This window comes from Myotis brandtii, unplaced genomic scaffold (assembly GCF_000412655.1).
Source record: "Myotis brandtii unplaced genomic scaffold, ASM41265v1 scaffold95, whole genome shotgun sequence".
NCBI classification, from domain to species: Eukaryota; Metazoa; Chordata; class Mammalia; order Chiroptera; family Vespertilionidae; genus Myotis; species Myotis brandtii.
Window position 1 is genome coordinate 991,194 of NW_005371920.1, and position 26,544 is coordinate 1,017,737.

At 44.2% G+C, this 26,544-nt stretch overlaps 1 protein-coding gene across 1 annotated transcript in view; it reads left to right on the forward strand.

Moving 5' to 3' along the window:
* GRXCR2 (glutaredoxin, cysteine rich 2) overlaps positions 1-26,544 on the forward strand; it is a 54,863-nt gene that overhangs the window by 4,783 nt on the left and 23,536 nt on the right. The gene's annotated exons all lie outside the window — the stretch shown is intronic.

The window sequence follows — 26,544 nt, forward strand, 5'->3', positions numbered from 1 at the left end:
ATCGAGCCCGCCACCCGGGCATGAGCCCTGACTGGGAATCGAACTGTGACCTCCTGGTTTATAGGTCGACACTCAGCCACTGAGCCACGCCAGTTGGGCAGGGAAGCCTTTCTTGATTCTCATGACTAGTTTATAATCCTACCCTTCTCCTTCATAACAGGTGTCACAATTGTAATTCAGTAACTAAGTTACAATAATTTATTTAATGCTTGGTTTCCCCCAAACAGACTGTAAGCTCTAAGAGAGCAAGGCTCTTATGTGTCTTGTCACTTCTCTGTCCCTCATAGTTACCACAGTGACTGGCAGGCAGTGATGCTTAATCAATGATTTTGAATTGGTTTATAAATGAATAAATTGTGTTCTTACAAAATTGTATCCGGGCAGATGTGCATCAGTAAATGGAACACTAGTTTAATTTGCTGCAATTTGAAGGCAGAAAGTAAATGCACACTTAATTAAAATAGTAAAATGCCATTGAATTCTAGTTAAATTCTACTACCTGCTTAGACCTGAACTTGAGGCCTAAGCAATTTGTTACAAAGGAATGGTTAGCAAATGTTAGAAGGGCATTAAAGACTAGTCCTAAGATGAGGCTTTATCCATGATGTAATCAGAGGAGTGGAGGAGAAATGAGGAACTTTCTCATTGTGCAACTCCGTGTTCTTCATTTTGTGTTTGGATACCCCCGGCTTTGGGAAACTGTTCACAAAGGAAGTGGGATGTCTGTGAAGAGTCAAAAGGAAGGAAGAACCAACTCATTTTCTGCTCCAGAACTGGTGGAGAGGTTTTGGTGAGAGGTTCTGACTTGCATTTCTTCCTCTTGATTTTCAATAAAGACAGCAGTCTAGTAAATACAGTTGTATTCCTTCCTCTACAAAAGATTAGAAGGAAGTTCTAAAGTGAATATGAGAGGGGAAAGTAGAAAAGTAAGAATGCATCTTATCATCCTATTAATATTAAAAAATAATTCAGCTGGTCAAACCCAAGTAAAGTCTGTAGTCTGGTTATTGTGCCACTGTCAATTTTCTACTTATAATGTATTATAGTTATACTAGAGGCCCAGTGCACGACATTCGTGCACTGGGGGTGGGGGTGGGGGTGGGGGGTCCCTCAGCTCAGCCTGCACCCTCTCACAGTCCAGGAGCTCTCAGGGGATGTCCCAAAGCCGGCAGTTGGACATCCTTAAAGCTGCCACTGAGGCAAGAGAGGCTTCTGCCACCACTGCTGCGCTCACCAACCATCAGCCTGGCTTCTGGCTGAGAGGCACGCCCGCTGTGGCAGTGCACTGACCACCAGGGGGCAGCTTCTGCATTGAGTGTCTGCGCCCTGGTCTTCAGTGTGCATCATAGCGACCAGTTGTTCTGCCGTTTGGTCTATTTGCATATTGCCCTTTTATTATATAGGATAATGCATTATAAATGTTATCATTGAGGAAATATTGGGGAAAGGTGCAAGGGACGTCTCTGTACCATTTTTGCAACTTCTTGTGAGTCTGTAATTATTTTGAAATAATAAGTAAAAAGAAAAAGAAACCAGTAAAATATATGTGTAGCCAAAGCCTTATAAATATATCCTTACCCTGAAACACCACTCCTAGAAATTTATACTAATTAACAGTTATACAGCCAAGTATGTTTCTCATATGATTACTTACAATAGTGAAAAGTGTGAAAAGTCCTTAATGTCCAACAATATGGGAGTGGGTAAATAAATGGTGAGATATGCAGGGTGGGGCAAAAGTAGGTTTACAGTTGTTCATATGGAAAATAATACAATAAATAATAACATAAGAATAAACTGTTTCGTGTACTTACAACTGTAAACCCACTTTTGCCCCACTGTGTGTGTGTGTGTATGTGTGTGTATATATATATATTAAATACACTATTAAAAATTATAGAGGAGATGTATATTTAATAACATGAGGGACATTCACAATTAAGTGAATATAGAAACTTACAAGCCATATGAGCCCAGGTTATTTAGGAATGATACATAGATATATAATATTGAGACTAGAAAAATGCATGCCAAAATTTTAGCAACAGTTATTTCTGACCCCTAGACTTATTAGTTGATTTTATTTTTTTTCACTTTGCTCATGTGTATTTGGAATTTTTCTACAATAAAGATCTTATTGGTGTAAGAAAATTTCAAAGATAAAAATAGCTTATTATAGGTTGAATGAAACATTGACAAAGGAGGAGTTATATCCTGAACACTAATAGCCTATGCATTACAATTGAAAGTACATCCACTGAAAAGAAAACTAAGTTGCAAAGTTCTGAAACTGCTATAAGTAGATGTTAATCTGTAAAAGATACTGTGCTTTCCCAAAGAAAAGGGCTGTGATCAGTCACTTTTCTCCTAACCGGTCTTCTTCCTCTTTCTTTACTGTGTCCTTTCTGATGAAATCAGTAAATGTTTTGATTCAAAACCAGGAGCAGGATACAACCTTAATTCTTCTTAAACTCAGGGCAAGTCTGTGCAAAAGCTGAAAATTTGCCTAGGCTATTTGGTAACCACAGTCTTGTACTTTTGATCACAGGTGGGGACGTTGCAAAACTCAGTAATTCCTTAAATACCCTGATTAGTCCCAGGAGTCTCTCTTCATAGGTAGGTCTTCTAGGATCATATGAAATACATGAGAAACAAATGTCTTCCTCCTTTATTTTTAGGAATTAGAATTATTTTCCTAAAACTAACTGTAAATGAACTTGTCAAATCAATGGAACATTTTTGGGGCTCTGTAATGGTGCTAATTATATATTAATTATATAATGTTTTGTGTGTTCACTCACTTGTCCTTATACATCGTCTCTCTCTTCCACATAATCTCTGTGCCATATCTGTGTTGTTCATTGGTGCCTGACACAAGTAAGTACAGTACTTGATAAATATTTGCTGAGTGATGAGGATAACTCATTTGTGTTCGAATTCTTACTGCATTCCTAGGGAGAAAACTTGGGTCTTGGAATTTTGGACATCCTTTGGAAACTCACCTTTACCACTAACAGCGCTGCAACTGTGGGTGCTCAATAGCTCTAAGTCCCACCCATAAAAGTACTACCAGTAATATGTACTTCTTGGCTTGCCATAAAGAATACACTTTCTAATACATGTTGGTAGCACTTAGAACAGTGTCTAGTGCATAGAAGTTGCTTGAAAAATATGGGTTGGCAATATCTGAATTCCTCTTTTTGTCCTAGCTGTAATTGACCTCTTTCTGCCATTGTTTCTAAATTACTATAGTGGTTGAGACCATAAGCTCTGGGGTCAGAAGGCCTGTGCCATTTTAGCAAATAATAGTGTGACCTAGATCAAGTTGATGAGACACTCTGTACTTGTTCATCTGTAAAATGGGAATGATAATACTAGTAATAGCACTTACTCCATAGGATTATTGTGAGCCTACACTGAGAAGGTGCATATAAAATTATTCAAAGACTGTGACACAGAGTAAGTGCTCAGTAAAGGTTAGCCAGAAGCTTCTACCAGGCCTCTTATTATCTACTAGAGGCCTGGTGCACGGATTCATGCACATTGATTAGAAGGTGGACGGTGGGGCGGGACTGGGCGAGACGCGCCGGACATGCCCTGGAGCCAACCTCTCGCAGTCCCTCCCGGCCAGCTGCACCTGGGGCAGCACCAAGGCTCGAAGGTCATCTGTGGAGTGAGTGGGGTCCCTCCAGCAGGTGGGGTTCCTCGGCCTGGCCTGCGGGGATCAGGCTGAAACCAGCAGTCCGACATCCCCTGAGGGGTCCCCGAGTGTGAGAGGGCACTCTGCAAAGTTGCTGTCACTTGGCAGCTCCTGCATTGAGCGTCTGCCCCCTGGTGGTTAGTGCACGTCATAGCTACCGGCCGGTTGGCTGGTTGACCAGTCAGCCGATTGCGTAGGCTTTTATATATACAGATTGTATTGCATCTAAAGTACAGTTTAAAACTGAGCCCAACTCCTGGCTTCTTTTCCTGAAGGACTTATTCATTCTGATTCAGCCATTTTATAACTATCAACTCACAGACTAGCTGCCCAGAGGTTTATGTGGTCTTAGGCATTGCAGCATCCTGTAGAACTTTAAGAGTGGGTAGGGTTGGCTATTATGTTAGAAAAAGTAACAGCAATTAACTTTATTTTGTGTCATACTCTGTGCAAAGAACTATAACCTTATTATTACCCTCATCTTAACAGATGAGGAGATAGAGGCTTAGAAAGGTTATGTTTTGCTCCAGCTAGTGCCTGGAGAAGTCAAGACTTAAGCCAAAGCAGTCTACACTCTTAATCATTTACTGCATTTGTTATATAAACAGGAGTCTATTTTACTTAATAACTTCTTGCAATTTTGATCCCAGATTTTCATCTTTAGTTCCATGCAGTAGAACCCAAACCTCAGAAACATAAGCAGCCTTCACACAGTAACATCAGGTTAATCTACAAGAAACAGAAAGAAAAATATACCTGGAAGAGAAAGGGAGGGAGTATAAAATAACGAGAAATGCCAAAAAACTAAAGAAAGACTAGTCAATATATTTGTATAAAATTCCTTTGTTTTTAATAGCAAAAGGAGAATCCCATAAATATAACCGGAATTGTTATCTCATTTTGTTTTCGTACCAAATTTATGACTGAGTTAATTTTTCAGCTAGAATTCTGAAATATATTTGTCCTGCTAGGTCTAGCTCTTCCATTTGCAATGTTATCTTTGTGGTAATCAGCTGTGGGTGGACTAGGAGGATAAGAGTATGGTTGTTGAAGAAGAGGGCTCAAATAATGGACAGTTCATTTCTCGATGCCACTCTCCAACCTCAACCACTCCTTGCCCCTTAGTTAGGGCTAAAGATGACTTGGTCTCTAAACCAACACCAGCATTGTCTGTATTGAAATTTTAAATGTATATTCCCTGTTACTCAGTACTTTCACATTTTGTCTGTGAGAGGAATGCACACGAAGTATATATAAAGGCTTTTACTGTTATATTGTTTGTAATTGAAGATAAATGAAGCTAACCTAAATATCCATCAGAAAGGGATTGGTTTTATGTATACCATAATGTAGTCATACAGAGGAATACATAGGTATAGTTGTATGTATTAACATGGATATAATGGAAAAGAGGAGATTGTAGGCAGTGCTGATAATACCCATGGAAGGGTTTTGTAAGGATAGACATCAATGATTGCCAACTCAAATGCATGTGGGGACCAGACTGGTTTTATAACTGGGCCAGGTAGGGACTATGACAACCTTGAGAGAACACCCTATGTGACAGCAACTGGCATCAATCACTCAGCTTCAGCTCATCATTGCTAATGGGGTGGCAGATCTTTGGATTTTCCAAGAAAAGCTGTAAATCACAATATTTTTTATGCTCCTTTGTGATAGTCTATTTACTTGTGTCACCTTCAAAGCTCCATGAAAATATTTCTTATATGAATCGTTTGATCTTTATTTTGTGGCAACTAATCAAAATATTTTTAAAAATGTATTTTATTTGTTCATCTATAAACTGCACTTGTCTTGCAGGCTCATTGCATATCAATACGCTTAGCAGTAGCTATCTCTGGAGAATCATATTATGGCCAATATCAGAGTGTGGTCTTACAGTGTCTATACCAGTGATGGCGAACCTATGACATGCGTGTCAGAGGTGACACGCAAACTCATTTTTTTGGTTGATTTTTCTTTGTTAAAATGGCATTTAAATATATAAAATAAATATCAAAAATATAAGTCTTTGTTTTACTATGGTTGCAAATATCAAAAAATTTCTATATGTGAGACGGCACCAGAGTTAAGTTAGGGTTTTTCAAAATGCTGACACGCCGAGCTCAAAAGGTTCGCCATCACTGGTCTATACCGTACATTGGTTTATGTTTGAGGTTGTTGTTTTCTTGACCGTGGCATGTACCAGTTTATTGGTGGAGGTGAGGTGAGAGGTGAAGGGCCTACACCCATGAGGAATGAGGGCGAGTGACCTAGTGTGGCACGTACCAGTTTATTGGTGGAGGTGAGGGGCCTACACCCATGAGGAATGAGGGCGAGTGACCTAGAAATCCACATCCTGGACCAGATCCTGGAGGTTGGCCTTTTACTGGTCCAAGGTGAAGGAAAGTGGGTGACTGTTGGAAATGTACAAGTCCACACTGTTCTCCAGTGAGGAGGCACCCCTAACCGGCCAGTCAGCAGGGCCCTGAGGCACATGGGAACAATCTTGATTGTCAAGAGCCACTTGATCCACCGCTGGTCCTGGGGCCACGACTCCCCCAGAGGGTGTAGCATGGTAACTATCACTTCCTTTGGCGAAGATGATCAGATCTGCACCGAGGGCCCCGGTGCAACCCGACTCCTTTCTTGTCCTTGGTGACCTCACCATGGGGCCTATGACCACTGTCAGGGAGGAGCTCCTCGCCCACGACCAGTCCCTGCAGCAGTTTTCCAACCCCTGGGCGCAGAGCCACTGCCCCTCCCTCCACAGCTAGTCCCACACCCGCCCTCCCCGTACCTTACACCCTGAAAAGCACTGTCATGCCCTGGGCGTTGTCCTGCCCCCTGATTCTGACCCCACTAGGCAGACACTCTGCTGGAATACTTGGTGGCCCCAGCCTCCCTGTCTCTGCAGCTGCAGCAGCATGTGAAGGGGGAGATTGAGAGACTGTAAGGGGACCCAGAGCGCAGCCTCGGCATCTCCCACCGGCGCTGGCACTTAACCTTCTCCGGGCACCTCAGTGGGTGATCAGGGAGCTCCTAGTTTGCACAGGGAGCAGGGGTGTCTAAGTTGGGGCTCAGCAAAAGCTGAAGAGGTGCTCAGGGGCCACAGCCAGGCTCCAGGGCCCCCATCTGGGATGGGGCCAAGACCGTGTCACTGAGCGACTTATCCAGAATGTTTTCTGGGCATCGGTGTCTGAGAGGTACCCAGAGCAGGAAGGTCCCCAGCTCCTGAGGTCACAGACTCGTGGGTCTTGTGTCCCCCATGGGGGTCCTCGCTCCATACTTGGGCCACACACAACATTTTCTTCCGTTCAGAGTGAACCGGAACTTCCTCTTCAAGTTGGCACGTGGTTTTATTCTCTCTGGAGTGTGGGCACCGCTGGCCTGGCCCTGGGCCTGGAAAATGCCGAAAATCTGCGCAGGCGGAAGTGCCTGCAGCTCCCAGCTGCTCTGGGTCCCCTGCGACACCGGGCAGGGTAGGTTCTGCGGCCTTGGGGTTCCGTGGTCCGGTGTGGAGGACTGGAGCGCGCAGGGTGCTGGGCCGCCCATCTTCAGGGTTCAGGTGACTCTGGAACTAACGATGCAGCCGCCTCCCTCCCCCCCTCCCGTCAGCTTAAGAGCAGAAGGGCTTTCTGTCTACTGCTTTTAGAATTAAAAAATACCCAAACCTACCTGCACTGGCCTTATGCTAGGAAGGTCTGAACCAAGTGAGTTTCCCGCCCATTTAGACTGGACCTGGTTTCAGGATTTGGGCCTCGCTCCGGTTGTTACTCATCTCAAGAACCGTGAGTTTGGTGGACACCACGGGCTCATGTAGATGATGTTTTGGATTAGGGTTTCTGCAGCCTGGAGATATTTCTGGCCATGTTGGATCATATGAGTCCCTGGGGAAAGGAAGCAGTATTATATTTTATTATTTTTTTTCATCCTCACCTGAGGACATGCCTTTATTGATTTTAGAGAGAGAGGAAGGAAGAGAGAGATAGAGAGAGAAACATGGATGTGAAAGTGAAACATGATCAGTCGCCTCCCACACCCGTCCTGACAGGATATCATACGTGGCCTGACCGAGAATCGAACCCATGACCTTTCCGTGTGCGGGAGGATGCTCCAACCAACTGAGCATATGGGCCAGGACTGGAAGCAACATTTGAAGGGTGTTGGGAAAGAACTATCATATATCTCATTTCCATGGTGTACCCTGAGCTTGTGGGAAAATGAATACGTGATCATCATTCATTTATCCACTCATGCAGCAGCGGTGTTTTGAGTGCTTACTGTGTGCCTGGTCCTGTGTTAGACCCTGATGACACAGATACGTTCAGTGCGTTCCTGGCTTTGGAGGTGACCCAAAGTAAACAGACTCTCACAAAATAGTGTGAAAAGGAGTGTGATGAGGCCAGCACAAGGTGCCTCGGGAGACCCCACCAGAAGTCAGGGAAGACTTCCTGAGGAGGTGAGTGTTGAAGGATGAGCAGGAGGAGTTAGCCCGGTAAAGAAATGGGAGGGGAATTCCAGGCTGAGAGACACACGGGTGCAAAGAAAGGAATGAAGGCGGGAGAGGACCTGGGACTTTCTGGGAACTGTCTGTACTCTGCAGAGCCTGGACACTGAGTGTGTGTGGCAGGGAGGGGCAGGCTTTGGGGCTGGAGTGCAGGCAGCCACCTGACCACAAGTGCTTGGTCGAGCAGGCAGGGGCACCTGGGCTCCATCCTTAAAGAGCCTGAGCGTCAACAACAACAGTTTTTGTTGTTGTTGTTAATCCTCACCAGAGGATATTTTTCCATTGATTTTTACCAAGAGTGGAAGAGAGAGGGAAAGACAGAGAGAAACATCGACATCAGAGAAACACATCAATTGGTTGCCTCCTGCATGAGACCCAACCAGGGCCCAGGGCCAGGGAGGAGCCTGCAACCAAAGTATGTGCCTTTGACTGGAATTGAACCTGGGACTCTGGTCTGTAGGCCAGTGCTCTATGCACTGAGCCAAACTGGCCAGGGCAACAGCAGGTTTTAAGCTAGGGAGTTTTGGGGCTGTTTTATATATTTATGTAAACAAATATTTTCATCCAGAGTTTTCATTTTATAATTCATTGATTCTATTAACAAAGGGGGGGCAGGGAGATGCTGTATTTTTAAGTGGAAAGAAGCAGCAACTTACTTTTAAAAAGCTCTACAAAATGATGGCTGACAAACTCTAGTTACTATTAAAACATATTTAGGTTTTATACTTTCCCACATGGCTTGATTTTAGAGATATTTCATGACATGCCATACACAGCGGGCAAGTTAATTAAGCCATGGACTTGGAAGGTTGCTGGTAAATTCCAAGCCAGTTTCGAGGGTGTGTTTGTGTTCTGTGTGGGGAGTTGGTTAAAGGCATCCATAACATTATGATAATCCTCAGTGAATATTGCTAGGGTTCCAACTGGCAACCCATCCCCTTCCTGGTATCATTACCCACAAGGGCTTTGTTTCCCCGAAAAAGTAGGTGAATACTCAATTAATGGGAAGAGACTGAACATGTTCAGTTTGGTAAGAACTTGACTTCCCTGTCTTCCAAGGAAAAGGGAAAAGTTGGTGGTTTTTGAGAGAGAAAGAGGGTGGGGAGGGAGGAGCCGACTGTGGTGACTGGTGAGGCTGTGAAAGCCCCACAATTGCTGTCGAGGTCGTTTTTCACCCCTGGAGCAGGTGACCTCATTTGCTGCTGCTATCCATTCATCCCTGGTTTTCTAGTCTTTTTGCCACGAGGACACGTGTATATGCAGTGAGGAATTTAGAGAAGAATTCAAATTTTACGCTGCAATGTGCTTAGCTGTGAGAGACTGGACAAGTTGCTTACCCTACCAGATCTGATTTTCGGATGTCTACTTGGCGTGGGCTTTGGTGAGAATTAAAGGAGATAAGATGGTTATGTAGAGTGACTTGCACAGAACTGATGTGCAATAGATGTTAATTTCTTTCTTGACCCTGGACTGAAGCTACCTTTAATTGGTTTCCAGGGGAATAGCCACTTGTCTCCCTGAATCTCAGGCTTCCTTTTCACCAGTAAAGAAGCACATGTTAAGAGAAGCGGTGACTTGGGTAGCAGAATGACCTGCATTCCAATCTTGGGGTTACTACTGACTTTGGACAGGTGACTCAGTATTCTTGAGACTTAGGTTCCTTCTCTGTAAAATGGGAGCAGCATTGCCTAATAATTCCTGTACCTCCCACAGGCACTGTGAGGATTCAGTGAAGGAAGGCAGGGTTCTCAAACTTGAGAATGCCCCAGCATCACCCAGACAGCTTGTTCAAACAGATTGCTGGAGTCCAACCTCAGGGGTCCTGCTTCAGTACGTGTAAGATGGGGACTGCGATTTTACATTTCTAACCAATTCCAGGCGCTGCTGATACAGTGGTCCCAGTGCCTGGCACACAGGGAACACCAGATGGATATGAGCTATTAGTGCCCTTGTCTTTTGGGGCAGAGATAACATCATAGTTACCACCACCACCTGGCTATCATCCTAACTTTAGGGCTCTGACTTTGGCTATGTCAAATAATTGCTTAATTTTCAATTTATGTAGAACTAATATAGGCAGTGAGGCTCAGGAGGAATTCGGTGTTCTAGGGGGTTAGAATCCACAAGTCATTACTGCTGAGGACATCAGTGTGACCCAGACACAGGAATGAGGGGCCCAGGCAGATCAGGTCCCTATACAGCTGTATCAGCTTGGCCCCCTTGAAGCATGTTTGAAGTAAAAAACCAATTTCTGGAACGTTCTCCTATCACACAATACTCAATCGGATGTTGAGGGCATGTTTTGGGGAAATTGGGGGAAATGACAGCAGACTTCCATAGGCCAGATGCTCCTTTGGTGACTTGTAAAAGTCCCATTGTTCCCAGGGGTTTTAAGTATATAAAGGATGGCTCTTCCCTCTGAGGAAATCATAGGCCCTGACTCTTTAGAAGGTGGATGGCAAAGATAAGGGGCCCGGTGGGTGACACCTCTGTCACTTAATGAGCAGTCTGAATTGCAGATGGAAAATTAACACCTTCTCCTTCTCCCTCCCACCCACACACCCAATACTTAAACTCACCATTGGCATTGTTTCTCAGAGCAACTGAGTCACAAGAAATGTTACCCTTTGAACACAGCCAGGGGTGGGACTCAGTGTTGCATTAGGATTAAGAGTTCAGGTTCTGGGGTCAGAGAGATGGGGCCCATCTCCTCACTTCCTATCACGGAGAGTGTGACCTCTGCCAGTGACCTTCTAAACTCCCATTCTCTTATCTAAATTGAGGGCAGTAAGAGTACTTATTCCAAAGAGATTTTGTGAGGCTTAATTAGATAAGCTTGTGAGGACTCAATGACAGCTATTGTTACCATGGGGGACTTTTTAAGACTTTAGGGTTAGAACCTTCTCCCGTATGGCCTCCCGTATGAGCTGTCATTTCTCCAGAACTGCCCAGCAGTGATCAGTTGGATCGTGGGGCCTAGATTCTCCACTTCCTCAATTAGTTTTTATGGCTTTGGACTGAAAGGGAAGGGTTGAGCCTGTTGCATGGGGCCTGGGAACGAAATGGGGACACAGGGACAATGGAAGGTGTATGAGGAGTCTGACCCTGCTTGATTCTAAGAAGTGATTCTCAGCCCCTGCGGGGCAGAGGTTAGAGCCATAAGTGGAAGGACCTGTTCTCCCCACGTGATGTGGGACACTCAGTGGCTCAGAGGCCAAGGAGACCAAAGAAATGCAGAGTTGGGGAAGGGTTTGTGCACGGTGTCAGGGGGTTTGAGGTCCCAGGAGGCAGTATCCTGGGCAGGGAAGCAGTGTTTGAACACAGCCACAGCATCCATGGAGGCGACAGGTAATTCCCACAGGGACTTGTGGGTGGATAGTACATCTTAATGAATAACATGAGAGGGCTTTTTCCTGAGGTTATCCCTCTTCTTGGAGAGAAATCCCTGAATAATGGGAGTGGGAGGGTCTGCAGTGACACAGGTGGGACCCGGGAGGCCTAGGTGATGTAGCTGCCGTGCACGTGGTAAGCACCCAGGAACTGGCCGTTATTACTGGCTGTTTCCTGACACCCTGACCATCCCCCCTGCTCATGGAACAGGCAATCTCTGCTTCGAGTCTCGGACATGAAAACTCTCAGCCCCTTCTTCCATGGGACTTTCTGAAGAAGACAGAGTAGGAGGTTAACCCTATACTGAAGTCTCTTTCTCCAACAGAACCTCTAAATATCTACTTTTGATAAGAAAGTAACTTACGCCTTTGGTACCGAAAGGTAGTGATGATGCTGGCTGGTTTCGCTGAGCTCCAGACTTGGACTCCGAAGACCTGCGTTCAATCAAGTCCCAGCTCTGTGACCTTTGAGCTGTGAGGCCACAGGCTGATTTTTTAACTTCCTCATATGTAAAGCAGGGACAAAACTGCCTGCCCTACCACCAGATAATACACGGAGAAATGTTATATAAACTGTAAAGTTCTGTTAGGAAAGTGGTTTGGGCATGGCTAATGATGACCTACGTCTCCTAGGACTACTGGCATTCAACCAAGGGATGGTCCCTTATTTCAAAATGAAGACTAATGAAAGACAGGCATGGGGACAGGTGAAGGGAGGGGAGTATTTAGGGGTTTCCCTGGGAGTTCACTACCTGCTCCGGAGGCTGGCCCAGTAATCTGATTAGGTGTCACTGGGCCAATCCTGAGGATGTGACAGGAGCCCCTCTTATCTCCACTGAAGTGGTCCTTTACCTCCGTCTGCCATCCACACCGTGAGCTTCTAGCTCAAAGACCGTGTTCTCTTCTCTTTGATGTGCAGCTCCCAGCATAGGGCCTGCCACACAGTAGGGATTCTGTTCAGGTTTACGGAAGGATTCAGAGTGAGTGGGAGGCAGTGCGGGTTTGTTGTTTGTTTGTAAAATATCCACAGCTCTGGGGTGACTGGAACATGGAAACACACATTCGTGGGTCTAGAAAACGTAAGAAAGAACAGTGAGAATTGCTTTCCTTCCTGAGCCATTTGTGCTTTGGGGATAAACCATGGGCAAGAAAGGAAACTTGGGAGTTGGTTGCTGGTGATGGGGGTGGGGTGGGGGCAGTGGGCAAATTCGGTGGAGAATTTGTTAGTCTTGACACAACAATACCATTCTGTCTTACAGGAGATGTGGACCCTTTGTACTTCCGGCCCTGGAATAATTGCATTTTCAAAAGGACAGGGAACTTACCAAATCAATCTAGTGATGGCTTCTGTTGTTAGGGTCAAAACATGTAATCTATGTTTTTTCTGAATGCTATTATGATCCTAAGCCAGGGACTTCTTGGTTGTTTGTTGGTTTCCACTGTTGCTCCCATAACCTTAGGAACAGTGACAACTGACATCAATGAGGACAGTGCCCTTTCTCTGAGGCCTTGCTCTATGCCACCCCACCCGTGCTGTGTCTTATTTCTCACAACTCTATAAGGTCAGTCATAAGCTTGACCCCATTTTACAGGTGAAGAAACTGAGGCTCAAAGGGTTTAAGGGATTTCCCCAAGGTAACACAGTCACCTTAATCTGAACTGTGTTTGAATCCAGGCCTGATAGCTATATCCATGCCCTTCTCCACCCCTGGACTGCCTCCTTGGAGAAAAAGGCAGAGTTTATGATGAGATTGTACAGACCTGCCTCTGAAGTATTTTCTAAGCAGTTCAATAAAGCACTTCAAAATACAGATCATGTGTATTTCTGTGACAAGAAATCCTCCCCCCTCCCCGAGGCACCTCCCTTCAAAGGCTTTTTCTTAGACTCTGCTCAGGGTTCAACCTGGGGCCTCGGCATGGAAATGGGACAAGAAAACAAAAGACCCCAAGGCCTGTAACTGATCATGAATGAAACACGCTTCCCCAGCCTCACAAGATGTCAGTCGGATTCCCTTTGTTCTGCAAGCTCTGGTTTCACAGAGCATCAATTTCCCCTAATAATAAGCTTTTTAATTCTTCATCTAATGACAGCCCCGTCTTGAGAGTTCTTATGATCTCTATTGCTCATCCAGCATGACAGACACGCGCACTGTGAGTTTATTTCCCTTCTTTTCTTTTCCTGTGCTGTCACACATGACTCCCATCACAGCGTAAGCAGGGGCTCTGAGCAGCCTCCCCGCTTTCCTCTGCCCCTCGCCTCCCACACAGCCACGCACAGCTCTTCGTGTTCTCTGTAGAGCATCATCTGCTTCACTGTGAATAAGCTCTCCCTCCTTTCCCCCCACCCCTCCTTGGTGACTCTTGTGTCAGCCAGGCATGCTGTAGGCACTTACGTGTGGGGGGTGGGTATTTTTGACTGGTTGTCTGTCTGAACTAACATTTATCATGCATCAACTCTGTTCTGGACATGTGCTGAGAGTTTTGAACGGATTATCTCATTAGCTCTTCACCTCACCTGGGTGAGATGGGTCCTGGTGGTAAACCCATTGTACGGATGAGGAAACTGAGGCACAAGGAGATGTCCAAAGGCATATAACCTTCTAGTGTCTAGATTCTAGAGCCTGTCTCCTTAACCAGCAGGACTCACTGGCTTGAGGTTGTTCTGGAAACTTCTGTGTGAAAATTGGAGAGTGTTGAGAATAATTTCTGACCAAAAGACCCTAGAGAATCAAGGTGGGCAATAACCTCAGGAAAGTTCAAGCCAAGCAATAAGAGTAACTAGACAGGTTTACAAAACATCCATGGACCTTTAAGATGACCCACATCAACTGACCATTCTCTGCCTATAAGGAGAGCTCAGGAATGGCCGAGGGAAATGGCCCTTTGCCTCCATCTGTCACCTCCTACAAGACCTCCTCCCTGTCATGTGCATCTATCCTACAATTCCCTCTTATCATGGCCTTTCCCAGAGAGGAGGGGAGCCCTTAGGATAGCAGTTCTTAAGATTTCAGGTAGATCGGGATTACTTAGGAAACTTATCTGAAATACACATTCTGGAAATTCTGATACAAGAGGCCTGGGAGAGGGACTCGGGGTTTTATTCTTACCAAGCACCTTTGGAGATCCGAATGCAACAAGTCTCCTAGGCACTATTTAAAAGTAACCACTGCTTTGCCCTGGCTGGTGCGGCTCATTTGGTTGAGCGTTGTTGTCCAGTGCATCAAGAGGTCGCTGGTCTGATTCCTGGTCAGGGCACATGCCCAGGTTGATGGCTGGATCCATAGTAGGGGGTGTGCAGGAGGCAACCAATCTATGGATCTTGCTCATCGATGTTTCTCTCTCTCTCTCTCTCTCTCTCTCTCTCTCTCTCTCTCTCTCTCTCCTTTTCCCTTCTTCTCTCTCTCTAAAATCAATAAAGACACAAACAAATAAATAAATAAATAACCACTGCTTCTCAGACTGTATTTCTCTCTCTCTAAAATCAATAAAGACACAAATAAATAAATAAATAAATAACCACTGCTTCTCAGACTGTATGGGAGTTGGTTGCTGGTGATGGGGTGGGGTGGGGGCAATGGGCAAATTCGGTGGAGAATTTGTCAGTCTTGACACAACAGTATCGTTCTGTCTTACAGGAGATGTGGACCCTTGGTACTTCCGGCCCTGAAAATAATTGCATTTCAAAAGGACAGGGAACTTACCAAATCAATCGGTGATGGCTTCTGTTGTTAGGGTCAAAACATGTAATCTATGTTTTTTCTGAATGCTATTATGATCCTAAGCCAGGGACTTCTTGGTTGTTTGTTGGTTTCCACTGTTGCTCCCATAACCTTAGGAACAGTGACAACTGACATCAATGAGGACAGTGCCCTTTCTCTGAGGCCTTGCTCTATGCCACCCCACCCGTGCTGTGTCTTATTTCTCACAACTCTATAAGGTCAGTCATAAGCTTGACCCCATTTTACAGGTGAAGAAACTGAGGCTCAAAGGGTTTAAGGGATTTCCCCAAGGTAACACAGTCACCTTAATCTGAACTGTGTTTGAATCCAGGCCTGATAGCTATATCCATGCCCTTCTCCACCCCTGGACTGCCTCCTTGGAGAAAAAGGCAGAGTTTATGATGAGATTGTACAGACCTGCCTCTGAAGTATTTTCTAAGCAGTTCAATAAAGCACTTCAAAATACAGATCATGTGTATTTCTGTGACAAGAAATCCTCCCCCCTCCCCGAGGCACCTCCCTTCAAAGGCTTTTTCTTAGACTCTGCTCAGGGTTCAACCTGGGGCCTCGGCATGGAAATGGGACAAGAAAACAAAAGACCCCAAGGCCTGTAACTGATCATGAATGAAACACGCTTCCCCAGCCTCACAAGATGTCAGTCGGATTCCCTTTGTTCTGCAAGCTCTGGTTTCACAGAGCATCAATTTCCCCTAATAATAAGCTTTTTAATTCTTCATCTAATGACAGCCCCGTCTTGAGAGTTCTTATGATCTCTATTGCTCATCCAGCATGACAGACACGCGCACTGTGAGTTTATTTCCCTTCTTTTCTTTTCCTGTGCTGTCACACATGACTCCCATCACAGCGTAAGCAGGGGCTCTGAGCAGCCTCCCCGCTTTCCTCTGCCCCTCGCCTCCCACACAGCCACGCACAGCTCTTCGTGTTCTCTGTAGAGCATCATCTGCTTCACTGTGAATAAGCTCTCCCTCCTTTCCCCCCACCCCTCCTTGGTGACTCTTGTGTCAGCCAGGCATGCTGTAGGCACTTACGTGTGGGGGGTGGGTATTTTTGACTGGTTGTCTGTCTGAACTAACATTTATCATGCATCAACTCTGTTCTGGACATGTGCTGAGAGTTTTGAACGGATTATCTCATTAGCTCTTCACCTCACCTGGGTGAGATGGGTCCTGGTGGTAAACCCATTGTACGGATGAGGAAACTGAGGCACAAGGAGATGTCCAAAGGCATATAACCTTCTAGTGTCTAGATTCTAGAGCCTGTCTCCTTAACCAGCAGGACTCACTGGCTTGAGGTTGTTCTGGAAACTTCTGTGTGAAAATTGGAGAGTGTTGAGAATAATTTCTGACCAAAAGACCCTAGAGAATCAAGGTGGGCAATAACCTCAGGAAAGTTCAAGCCAAGCAATAAGAGTAACTAGACAGGTTTACAAAACATCCATGGACCTTTAAGATGACCCACATCAACTGACCATTCTCTGCCTATAAGGAGAGCTCAGGAATGGCCGAGGGAAATGGCCCTTTGCCTCCATCTGTCACCTCCTACAAGACCTCCTCCCTGTCATGTGCATCTATCCTACAATTCCCTCTTATCATGGCCTTTCCCAGAGAGGAGGGGAGCCCTTAGGATAGCAGTTCTTAAGATTTCAGGTAGATCGGGATTACTTAGGAAACTTATCTGAAATACACATTCTGGAAATTCTGATACAAGAGGCCTGGGAGAGGGACTCGGGGTTTTATTCTTACCAAGCACCTTTGGAGATCCGAATGCAACAAGTCTCCTAGGCACTATTTAAAAGTAACCACTGCTTTGCCCTGGCTGGTGCGGCTCATTTGGTTGAGCGTTGTTGTCCAGTGCATCAAGAGGTCGCTGGTCTGATTCCTGGTCAGGGCACATGCCCAGGTTGATGGCTGGATCCATAGTAGGGGGTGTGCAGGAGGCAACCAATCTATGGATCTTGCTCATCGATGTTTCTCTCTCTCTCTAGCATTGGACAAGGAAGCAAAAAGCGCCAGCTGGTCAGGGCTGCCTTGGCCTTGGCAGTCTCTCACAGATGGCCAGGCGCATAACCGTAATCCCGTGACCCCAGAATCATCCGCTTGCTATCACCCTTTGGTCTTTACCTCTGCTGCTGGGGAGGATGCCGCCCAGGAGCTGAGCATCTCATCTGCTGAGCTAATTGTAGGAGCTCCATAGCATTCGTTATTATTTTAAAATCTTCTTACCTAGAATCAAGATTTTTATCTTTAGGTCTAAGATCTCCTACCAAGAGATTCCCCATTTAGACCAACTGAAATGATCAGGAAAAAGGAGGGAAGAGATACAACACTAAAGACAGGCCATAGGGAGTGCTGCTTGTTTAGGTGTCGACACAGCTGAAGTTGCTCCAAAACTTAGTTTCCTCTGATTAAATTATGCTGGAAGCCCCACCTCCCATAGAAGGCTCCCCCCACCCAAGAAGAGGAGTGGCCACCCATCCTGTCTCAGATATGATCTCCTGTGTGGCACTCCCAGTCTTTACGCTCAATTGAATTGTTGTTCAATGTCAGGTTGCCCGTAATCACTAGCTCCATCAGGTTAGTAACAAACCTCTGAACAGGTCTGTTGTGCAGTCAATCCCTTGATTTTCCTTGGTGCCTGGCATGCTTCTAAAACCAACTCTTCCGATGCCCATGCAGACTCTGCTAGGACAGGAAACACATCTATCTGGAGAGAATAGCATAGAGCCTGCTACATAGAAGGTGCTCAGTAAATGTTTGTTGGTTGGGTAAGTAATCATAATTTTGTGAATCTACAATGATTTTTTTTTTAGGCAGTTGTCCCCAAAGGAGGACTAGTATAAGGGCCACATAAAATTTCCCTTTTCTCACAGAAAAATGAGAAAACGTAGGGCAAATTTGAGGAACCTCCCAGAGCCTTGGTTTCCTCATCCACAGAATGGAGATGTGGCTTTTGATGGACAGGTGGATGCACATATAGGTGTACACACATATTTCACATAGCTGACCTTACTATCATTTCAAACTTAGCTTAAATCTTAACTGCTTTATCTAAAGTAGGTCCGTTGGCCTCAGCCCTGTATGAGTTTCCTTCATAGCACTTTTCACAATTTACAATGAATTGATTTATATGAGGTTTGTGTTGTCTGCCCCATTAGACTATAGGTAGGAAGTATAGTTACTTGTTACCATGTATTCCCGACGTGGCAACAGTGGAGAGTATAGAGTTGATATATTATTGTTTCATTATTAATACTTATATTACTTTTATGGACAGTGGGGAAGTTACTGGAAAGGAGGAGCAACAAGGTCCTCTTTGCTTGGTTAGTGGGGAGGTGACTTAGATTCACAAAGGTCAAGCTGCGGTGTGGAGGTGCTGGGCAAGAGACTCTTATCTTCCAGCGAGAGACAGCATGTGTTTCAATGGTTGTTAATTTATGGTCAGCTTCCCAGTTTCAGAAGATAAAGTTGGACGCCTCTTGTGTAATTTCGATTTATTTTAGTAATGAACTCAGTTGGCATTTTCCCTCTGGAATGCTGTTATTCAAACAAACTTGACAGAGACTTGCTTGTAGGTACAACTGCAAAGGAATGAAATGAACTTCGATGTACAATATGAGTCCCAATATTGGTTCAGCCATGACGTGTTACTTAGAATGAGTGAGAGCAATGGGAATCTCATTAATCCTCACAATTTAGCACCAGCCTCCAGGAGAAGAGACGATCATGTCTGATCATCCTGTCCTGTATTTAGCCTTGTAAATGCGCAGGAGAGGGAAATTGATAGGGGAGCCAGAATATTTACCCCAACTCCTTTGTCATTTGCAGATAGATCTAAGACAGAAGACTATTGAGAAAGATTTATAGGAGTAAAGTGAGGTCATGGTCAGAAGGCTCAGCTAGGCAGAGAGAATTGTTATTACTCAGGCCTTCATCTTCCATTCATTGAGCATCTACTGTGTGCGAGACTCTATTCCAGGCATTGGGGATTGAGTGGGGCAGAAGCCAGAGTCCTTATCCTCAAGGAACTTACATTCTGGTGGGAAGAGAAAGACAGTAACCAAATGAGCAAGTTAATCAGTTACTTCTGCAAAGAAAATGGAACAGGGCAATGTCATAGGCAGCTACTCTGGTGGGGTGGTGGGGACTGTTTTAGGCTGGTGGTCAGGAAAGACGTCTCTGAAAATGGGAAATGGGAGTGAAAAGTGGCTGTTTGGGTGGAGGTGGCTGCACAGGGATGGACGTTAATAGCCTCTCAAGCCAAGGGCCAGAACAGGGAGGCCCTGCTCCTGAGATGAGCTCAACATTAGGAAACAACCCCAAAGACCCTTCATTCCCTTCCAAACAGGAAAATACAAATAATTAACATTTCCACATTCTTTACTACTCCCCAGCGATGCTCATTATGTACCAGCAGTGTGACCTTGGACAGGTTATCAATCACTCTAATTTGACAGCTATAACACAGCAGCAACAAGGACTACACACCTCGCAGCCTTGTTATGAGAATTACACATGATAGCAATGCATGCTAATAACTATCAAGTACTTATTATATACGGGGCACCATGCTAAGTGCTGCATATCTAATACCTTATTTAACCTTCTTGATAACCTTCCTAATAAGGCAAGAAACATTATAATCCCCATTTTGCAGATAAGATAACTGAGTGCAGAGAGGGTGAGTAGGTTGCTCAGGGTCACCCAGAGTTGGGATTTGAATCCAGATGCTCTTCTTCCAAAGCCCTCAGCCTTACCCTACAACTTCCAGAGGCACAAGCCTTAGAACAGGGCCCCGGCAGGAGCCTTGGCCCAGCCCTGTGCGTGGCAGCTCTCCATGCTTCTGGGTCTGCCATTACCACTCACATTATCTTTCTTCCACTCCCTAGCAACTGTGGGTGATCTTAGACTCTGTATTTTAGAATGTGACATTTGGAAATCAATGATTTGCTGTAGAGCTGGAGCTGGAAGCCAGTTCTTCTGATCCCCAATCCTTAGGTCTTTTCCCTACACTGTGATTCCCCGGAGTTTTTGCTTATTAGAAGTAAGCATATTTTGAAAGGAACCCTCAGAAATACATGCTGAATTTCCTTCAGTAGATCCAGCTGTGTGCAAAACAATAGGTTCAATTTTCTTCCTTAATACTGCTTCTATTAACATTTAAAACCTCCCTCCATATTCATTGTTCCTATTTTGAGCGGAAAAAATTGTCAGAACATTTCAGTATTCATCTTGAAACCCACCAGGATTCTGAATTGACACCTCCTCAGCCACCTGTGGCTCCAGGTTCACTCTCTGTGCCTGTGTTGCTCCTCCTTGTGCCCATTCCAGGAATTTCCAGGTTTCCGGGAGACTTCTCTTCCCCGAGACTTCTCTGGTAGCAAATTTAGTTCCTAGTGAGTGAGTTTTTGGGTTTTTTTGACCATGGTCATTCCTACCCTCTTGGATTTCTTGAGCTGAACTTTAAAGTTGAAAAACTTAAAAAAAAAAGTTTTCTTGGATAAGATTGTTAGAATATAGAGTCAACTCTGAGACTGGAGGAAAACACATCTGAGCCCACTGCCTTGAAAGCAATTAGTTACCCATGGGAGGAAGAGGACGGGACAGAAGACACACAGAGCAGCAAGAGCAACCTCACCCTGGTCGTTGATGAGGCTGGAACTCCCTGTGACCTTTCTCTGGGCTTGGTGCAGATTTATAACTTCAGTCCAGACTTTTTCTTTGGACTGAGACTCTGGGCAGAGACCCATGTTTGCACACAGTTTGCTCCCTGGGTTTGGAATCAGACTGAACTCAGCTCCAGTCACACATGCTCCTTGGCCTTTGGTTGTTGAAACCAGGCAGCCCAGCACATGTCTCTGAACTTTTACAAAATTTTCATAAGGGAGAGGTACTCACAGACAACATCGGAGACCTCTGGCTTCATGTAATGCTCTGCTTGATCTGAATTTGTGGCTCTTTTGGCAATTTAAGAGCAATTTTTGTGAAATTTCCCAGAACATTTTGTTTCCTCAGGCAAAAAATGGCTTTCCCTGCATGAGCAACAGTTGAGAGTCAATTGTGGCCTCTGCAAATCAATAAATCTAGGTAGGAGGCCAGATTCTTCCTGTTCACTGTGTGCATCATTCTCTGCCTTCCCCTCACTATGAGAGAGAGAGAGAGAGAGAGAGAGAGAGAGAGAGAGAGAGAGAGGATTTTCATTTCTGAGAGAGACTTTCGAGTTTGTTTGGTCAACTGATGATTTTAGAGATGAGGAAACAGAGGCCCAGAAATTTATCCCACAAGTTTAATACAAGGCTATATTCATTTATTGCTTGTATAAGTTTTTATATAGGTTTTTTAGTTCGTATACATTTTGAAAAAATAAGTAAATATATGCGCAGAAAATCTAGCACTCTTGTTGCATTTTCCCACTAACCTGGACAAGCTGCTAGGAGAGAGGCTTGACCAGCTGGCCATTAAAGTCTCTGACCAGCTGATTGTCCTTGCCCACTTGACCTGATCCGCACCTCCCCAGACCCACAGACTTTCCCACACTAGACTGTGAGCTCCTTGGGAGCAGAGCCATACTTGTTTGGGTTAAAGCTATAGCCCTACCTTCTAGCGCAGTGCTTAGAAATTAGGAGGTGCAAAGTACATATTTGTTTCATTGAAGCAGCCCTTTCCTGTCCTCTGGAGTCATTCAGCCCATTTCTAGTTCGTTGTGGGACGCAGCCTCAGTTCTCTCTCTTCCCTGCAGGTGGCAGTATTCAACGGCTTGAACTAGCCTTGCTGCTTTCCGAGGCAGTGGTTCTCAACCCATCAGACACAATGCATGGTTTTAGTAACAGCAATTTCATAACACCTCTTTATTATTCTGGAATAATAGATTAAATAGTCCACCTACAAATATAACTTCAAAAACCATACAACATCCTTGCTCTAATGTAAATAGAAATAAAGGGCAAGTCATTGATAATAAAACACATATTTTCATAGCAAATGCTTGGGTGTGATTTCCCTAGGAGATACCATGAACTAGTCAGATGCTGTGCCTATGTCTAGGTCCCCTGTGAACCCGACAACTACAGATGCTGTCTGATGCAGCAGCAGCATTTTAGCCGTGAAGTAATTGTCCAGAATGGTAGACAATTCTTGGTAGAGTTCTGAATAAATGTAAGTATAAACTCCCTTAATATATATGCATTTTCAGTCCCCTCAAATGTATACTAAAGACAAGTGCCTTACTTGCACCAATAAAACAACCAACCAACCAACCAACAGGTTCTAGGCTCAGATAATTACAAACAGGTGTTTTACCTATGGGAGAGTCAGAGGTGTGGGATAATTTCTTGTTTGCTGTACTGTCCTTTATGTTGCAGGATGTCCACATCCCTGGTGTCTCACCACTAATGTCTGTGGTGTTCGTTCATTGTGAGAACAGTACTGAAAAATGTTTCCACACATGGCCATAATGCCCTGTAGGGGGCGCTATCGACCCCATTAAGAACTTTTGTGCTAGCTGTGCTAATTGGGCAGCCACAAGTCATTGTGGCTACTGAGCCTTGAAATGTGGCTAGTGCAACTGAAGAACTAAACTTTTGATTTAATTTACATACACATTTTAAACTTATGCTCAATTCAGTTACTGGAAAACTTTTAAGTATGATTGGAACAACTTGGGTATGTGAATCTACTTTGTCAATGGTAAATTTCATGAAATCTGAATGCAGATCAAATATTTCTAATAGAAAGTTCTCCCTAACCGGTTTGGCTCAGTGATGGAGCGTCGGCCTGCAGACTGAAGGGTCCCGGGTTCGATTCTGGTCAAGGGCATGTACCTTGGTTGCGGGCACATACCCAGTGGGGTGTGCAGGAGGCAGCTGATTGATGTTTCTCTCTCATCGATGTTTCTCTCTATACTTCTCCCTTCCTCTCTGTAAAAAATCAATAAAATATATTTAAAAAGAAAAAAAGAAAGTTCAGTGACCTAATTGAGATGCTCTAAGTGTAAAAGATAAATAGGAGTTTGAAGATTGAGTAGGCAAAAAAGAATACAGAATATCATATGAATACCATGGTTATGTTGGATTACATGTTGAAATGATAAAGGTTTGGCTAGATTGGATTAAATGTTATTAAAATGGATTTCACTTGTTTTTTTTTTTGCCTTTTTAATGTTGTTTCTGGAAATTAAAAAACATATATATGTGGATTTTTTCTATTGGAGAGTGCCAGAGGAGAGAAAACTCAGGACCAAAGTTTCACAGCCTCTGGGGCCTCTTCGTTCTTTCTGTCAGAAGTGAGAGAGGAGTTAGAAAAATTAGTTTCTTATTCTCTAGCCGGCACACCAGGGGCTGCGGGGACCGGGTCTTTGCGATGGTAGAATTATCCCAAGTGATTATTATTTAATGGAGTCCCAGATTTTGGCCTGTGGTAGCTGGCACGGTTGATGTTTTTCCACTACCCTCACCCTCTGCTGGGTCCTCTGGGAACCTTCCCTTTACATTCTGACGTGGGAGATTTGGCCTGTGATACAAAGACTTGTGCCAGCTCAGCTCGGAGGCAATGAGGAAAAGGCATTTCGAAGTACAAGGAAGATGGCTTATCTCTCCATTCCAGTGATTTACAGATAATGCAGGTGGTTAAATTTCAAAGCTATCTGTGGGGTCTCCTCTGAGGCATAGCATAGAGAACCAGCCTCACTGGTAGCTAAGTTACAACCCAGCCATGGAGAGGCCTCACGTATTCAGAAGTCTGTTATGGGATCTACAGTATAGCTAGACTGATTAAAAGCATTTTCTGTCCCACTTTTAAGGAATCGACTATTATTCCCAAGTGGCCAAATTGATGGTGTGAGTGAAGCATTATTAATGGTGAGAAGCATGAACTTTGGGCTCAGAACTGGGCAAGGATAACGACTGACATTTCATGGCTGTGGGACCCTGGGCAGATAACTTCTCTGAGCATCAGTTTCTAGTCTTCCTACCTATAAAACACCTTTCTCATAAATAGCAAATCTCAATAGCAGCAGCTGTTTTTCACTATGAAGTGGGTGAGAGTGGGAGGTGGGGAGAACTTTTAAGCAGGCAAGCATCTTAGGACAGCATCTCCAAGACTATGTTTCTCAGAACCCTGATCCTATGAAATAGAATTCCAACAACAAGAACAGTTTTTTTTGTAAGTCACCTCTACTGCTTTTTGGACATGGTGTATCCCCAAGTCAAGAATGACAAAGTACATTAGCATACTTAACATTCTAGGAAGTCTTGCAACAAAGAAATCAGTTTAGCTTAGCGTAACCCAACATTTCCCAAACTTATTTTAATAGGATTTTTTCAAGAAATAACTATTAGCCGTGTGGGCCATACTTTGGGAAATGATGGCACAAGAAAAAATGTCCTACCTTCTAGTCAGAGCTCCTTGATCCCACACTTTGAATGGGCTGACTTGTCATCACATTGTCATGTGACCTGGGGGGGGCGGGGGGATATAAGTTGGACAAGCCACCAGACTCTCCCATATCACCTAAGTCCATAATGAAAAACCCACTCCCGAAGGAGTCCAAGCAATCTTGGGGGGAAAATGGTGGTGACATGGGATATGACAGTCTCTTAAACCATTGGCTTGTAATTTCTATTTTGATTGGTGGTGGAATAGGTGGGAGGGATGGTAAATTTCGATTTTGTTTTTTATGTTTTTTTATAAAGTCCCATGAACTCTCACAACTCTCTACAAATGATCAATAATTAAAATAATTTTCTGCCATAACAATATTTCAAAAGGAAATGCCAGACTGGGGTTTAAACACACACACACACACACACACACTCATATACATGTGCACTCTCTCTGTACAGTAATGTATGAGCAGATTAAAAGGATATGTTTAATTTATAAGCCTTACTCTGATTAGAAATGATAGATGTAGAAAGATCGCTAAAGGATAATGTTCATACTCAATTTGCAATAATTGCACATTTCTTTCATCAAGACACATATCTAATATAATTTCTCAAATCCCAAAGTACACATAAAGAGACAGTCCCGTAAATGACCTCAGAAGGGATAGGATACAAATTTTACTTCTAAGAAGATTCAGAATACAGTAGGGCAGTGGTCGGCAAACTGTGGCTCGCAAGCCACATGCGGTTCTTTGGCCCCTTGAGTGTGGCTCTTCCACAAAATACCGACTTCTGTGCATGGCCACGAAGTTTCAATCACACTGTACGTGCGCGCCCGCACGTGGTATTTTGTGGAAGAGCCACACTCAAGGGGCCAAAGAGCCGCATGTGGCTCGTGAGCCACAGTTTGCCGACCATTGCACTAGAGTGTAAGTCAAAATGTATAGAAGCAAACCTAGATATCTGTGAATATTTTTGTAATGCATTATGTGCCTCCAATTTTTATTACAAACATTTCAAATGTTAAAAAGGAAAAATAGTATAATAAACAACCATCAAGAATTGTTAACATTTTTCTATTTTTACTTCATATATATGCATACGTAATTTTTTCATAATCAATTGCAGGCATCATGACACCTCACCTTAAATATTTCGGTGGGTGGTTCCTACAGAAAGGAGATTCTCTCACATAATCACATAGCATTATTTTGCCTAAGAAAATTAACAATAATTCTCTAGTTGCATCTGACACTAACTCTAGAGTCAGTTTTTCCAGGAATCAATCAAGGTTCATATATTATATTTGTTTATATCTCTTTAAAGCTTGAATGTTCCTCTCATCTCAACATTTTCCCCCAGGATATTGACTTTTGGTGAGACCCGTTGTCTTGTAGGATGTCTACATAGTGGCTTTGTTCATCCATCTGATTGTTTCCTCTTGGGGTTATTTAGCTCATTCTTCTAACTCCCCGTGCTTTCTGTCAAGTAAAAGGTCTAATGTCTTAATTAGATAAATATTAAACATTTTTGGCCAGAACACCCCACCAATAGTTTATTATTTATTCCTGTTTACCTCCTGTCCCAGTTTAACTGTAAACAGTGCCTTTCGTCATCACGAATGTCCTGGTCGGACACCCCATCTGTAAATGAAGCATCACACAGAATGTCAGTTTGTCCCATCATCAGGGAGACTAAGTCTAATCACTGGGCTAGATGTCCACGAGATGAGCGCTTTTTAAAAAAAAAGCTCTAGAGACATTGAAGCATGCAACAGACTGACGTATCTCAGAGGGAAGGGGGATGAGAAGAAATTAACCGATGAA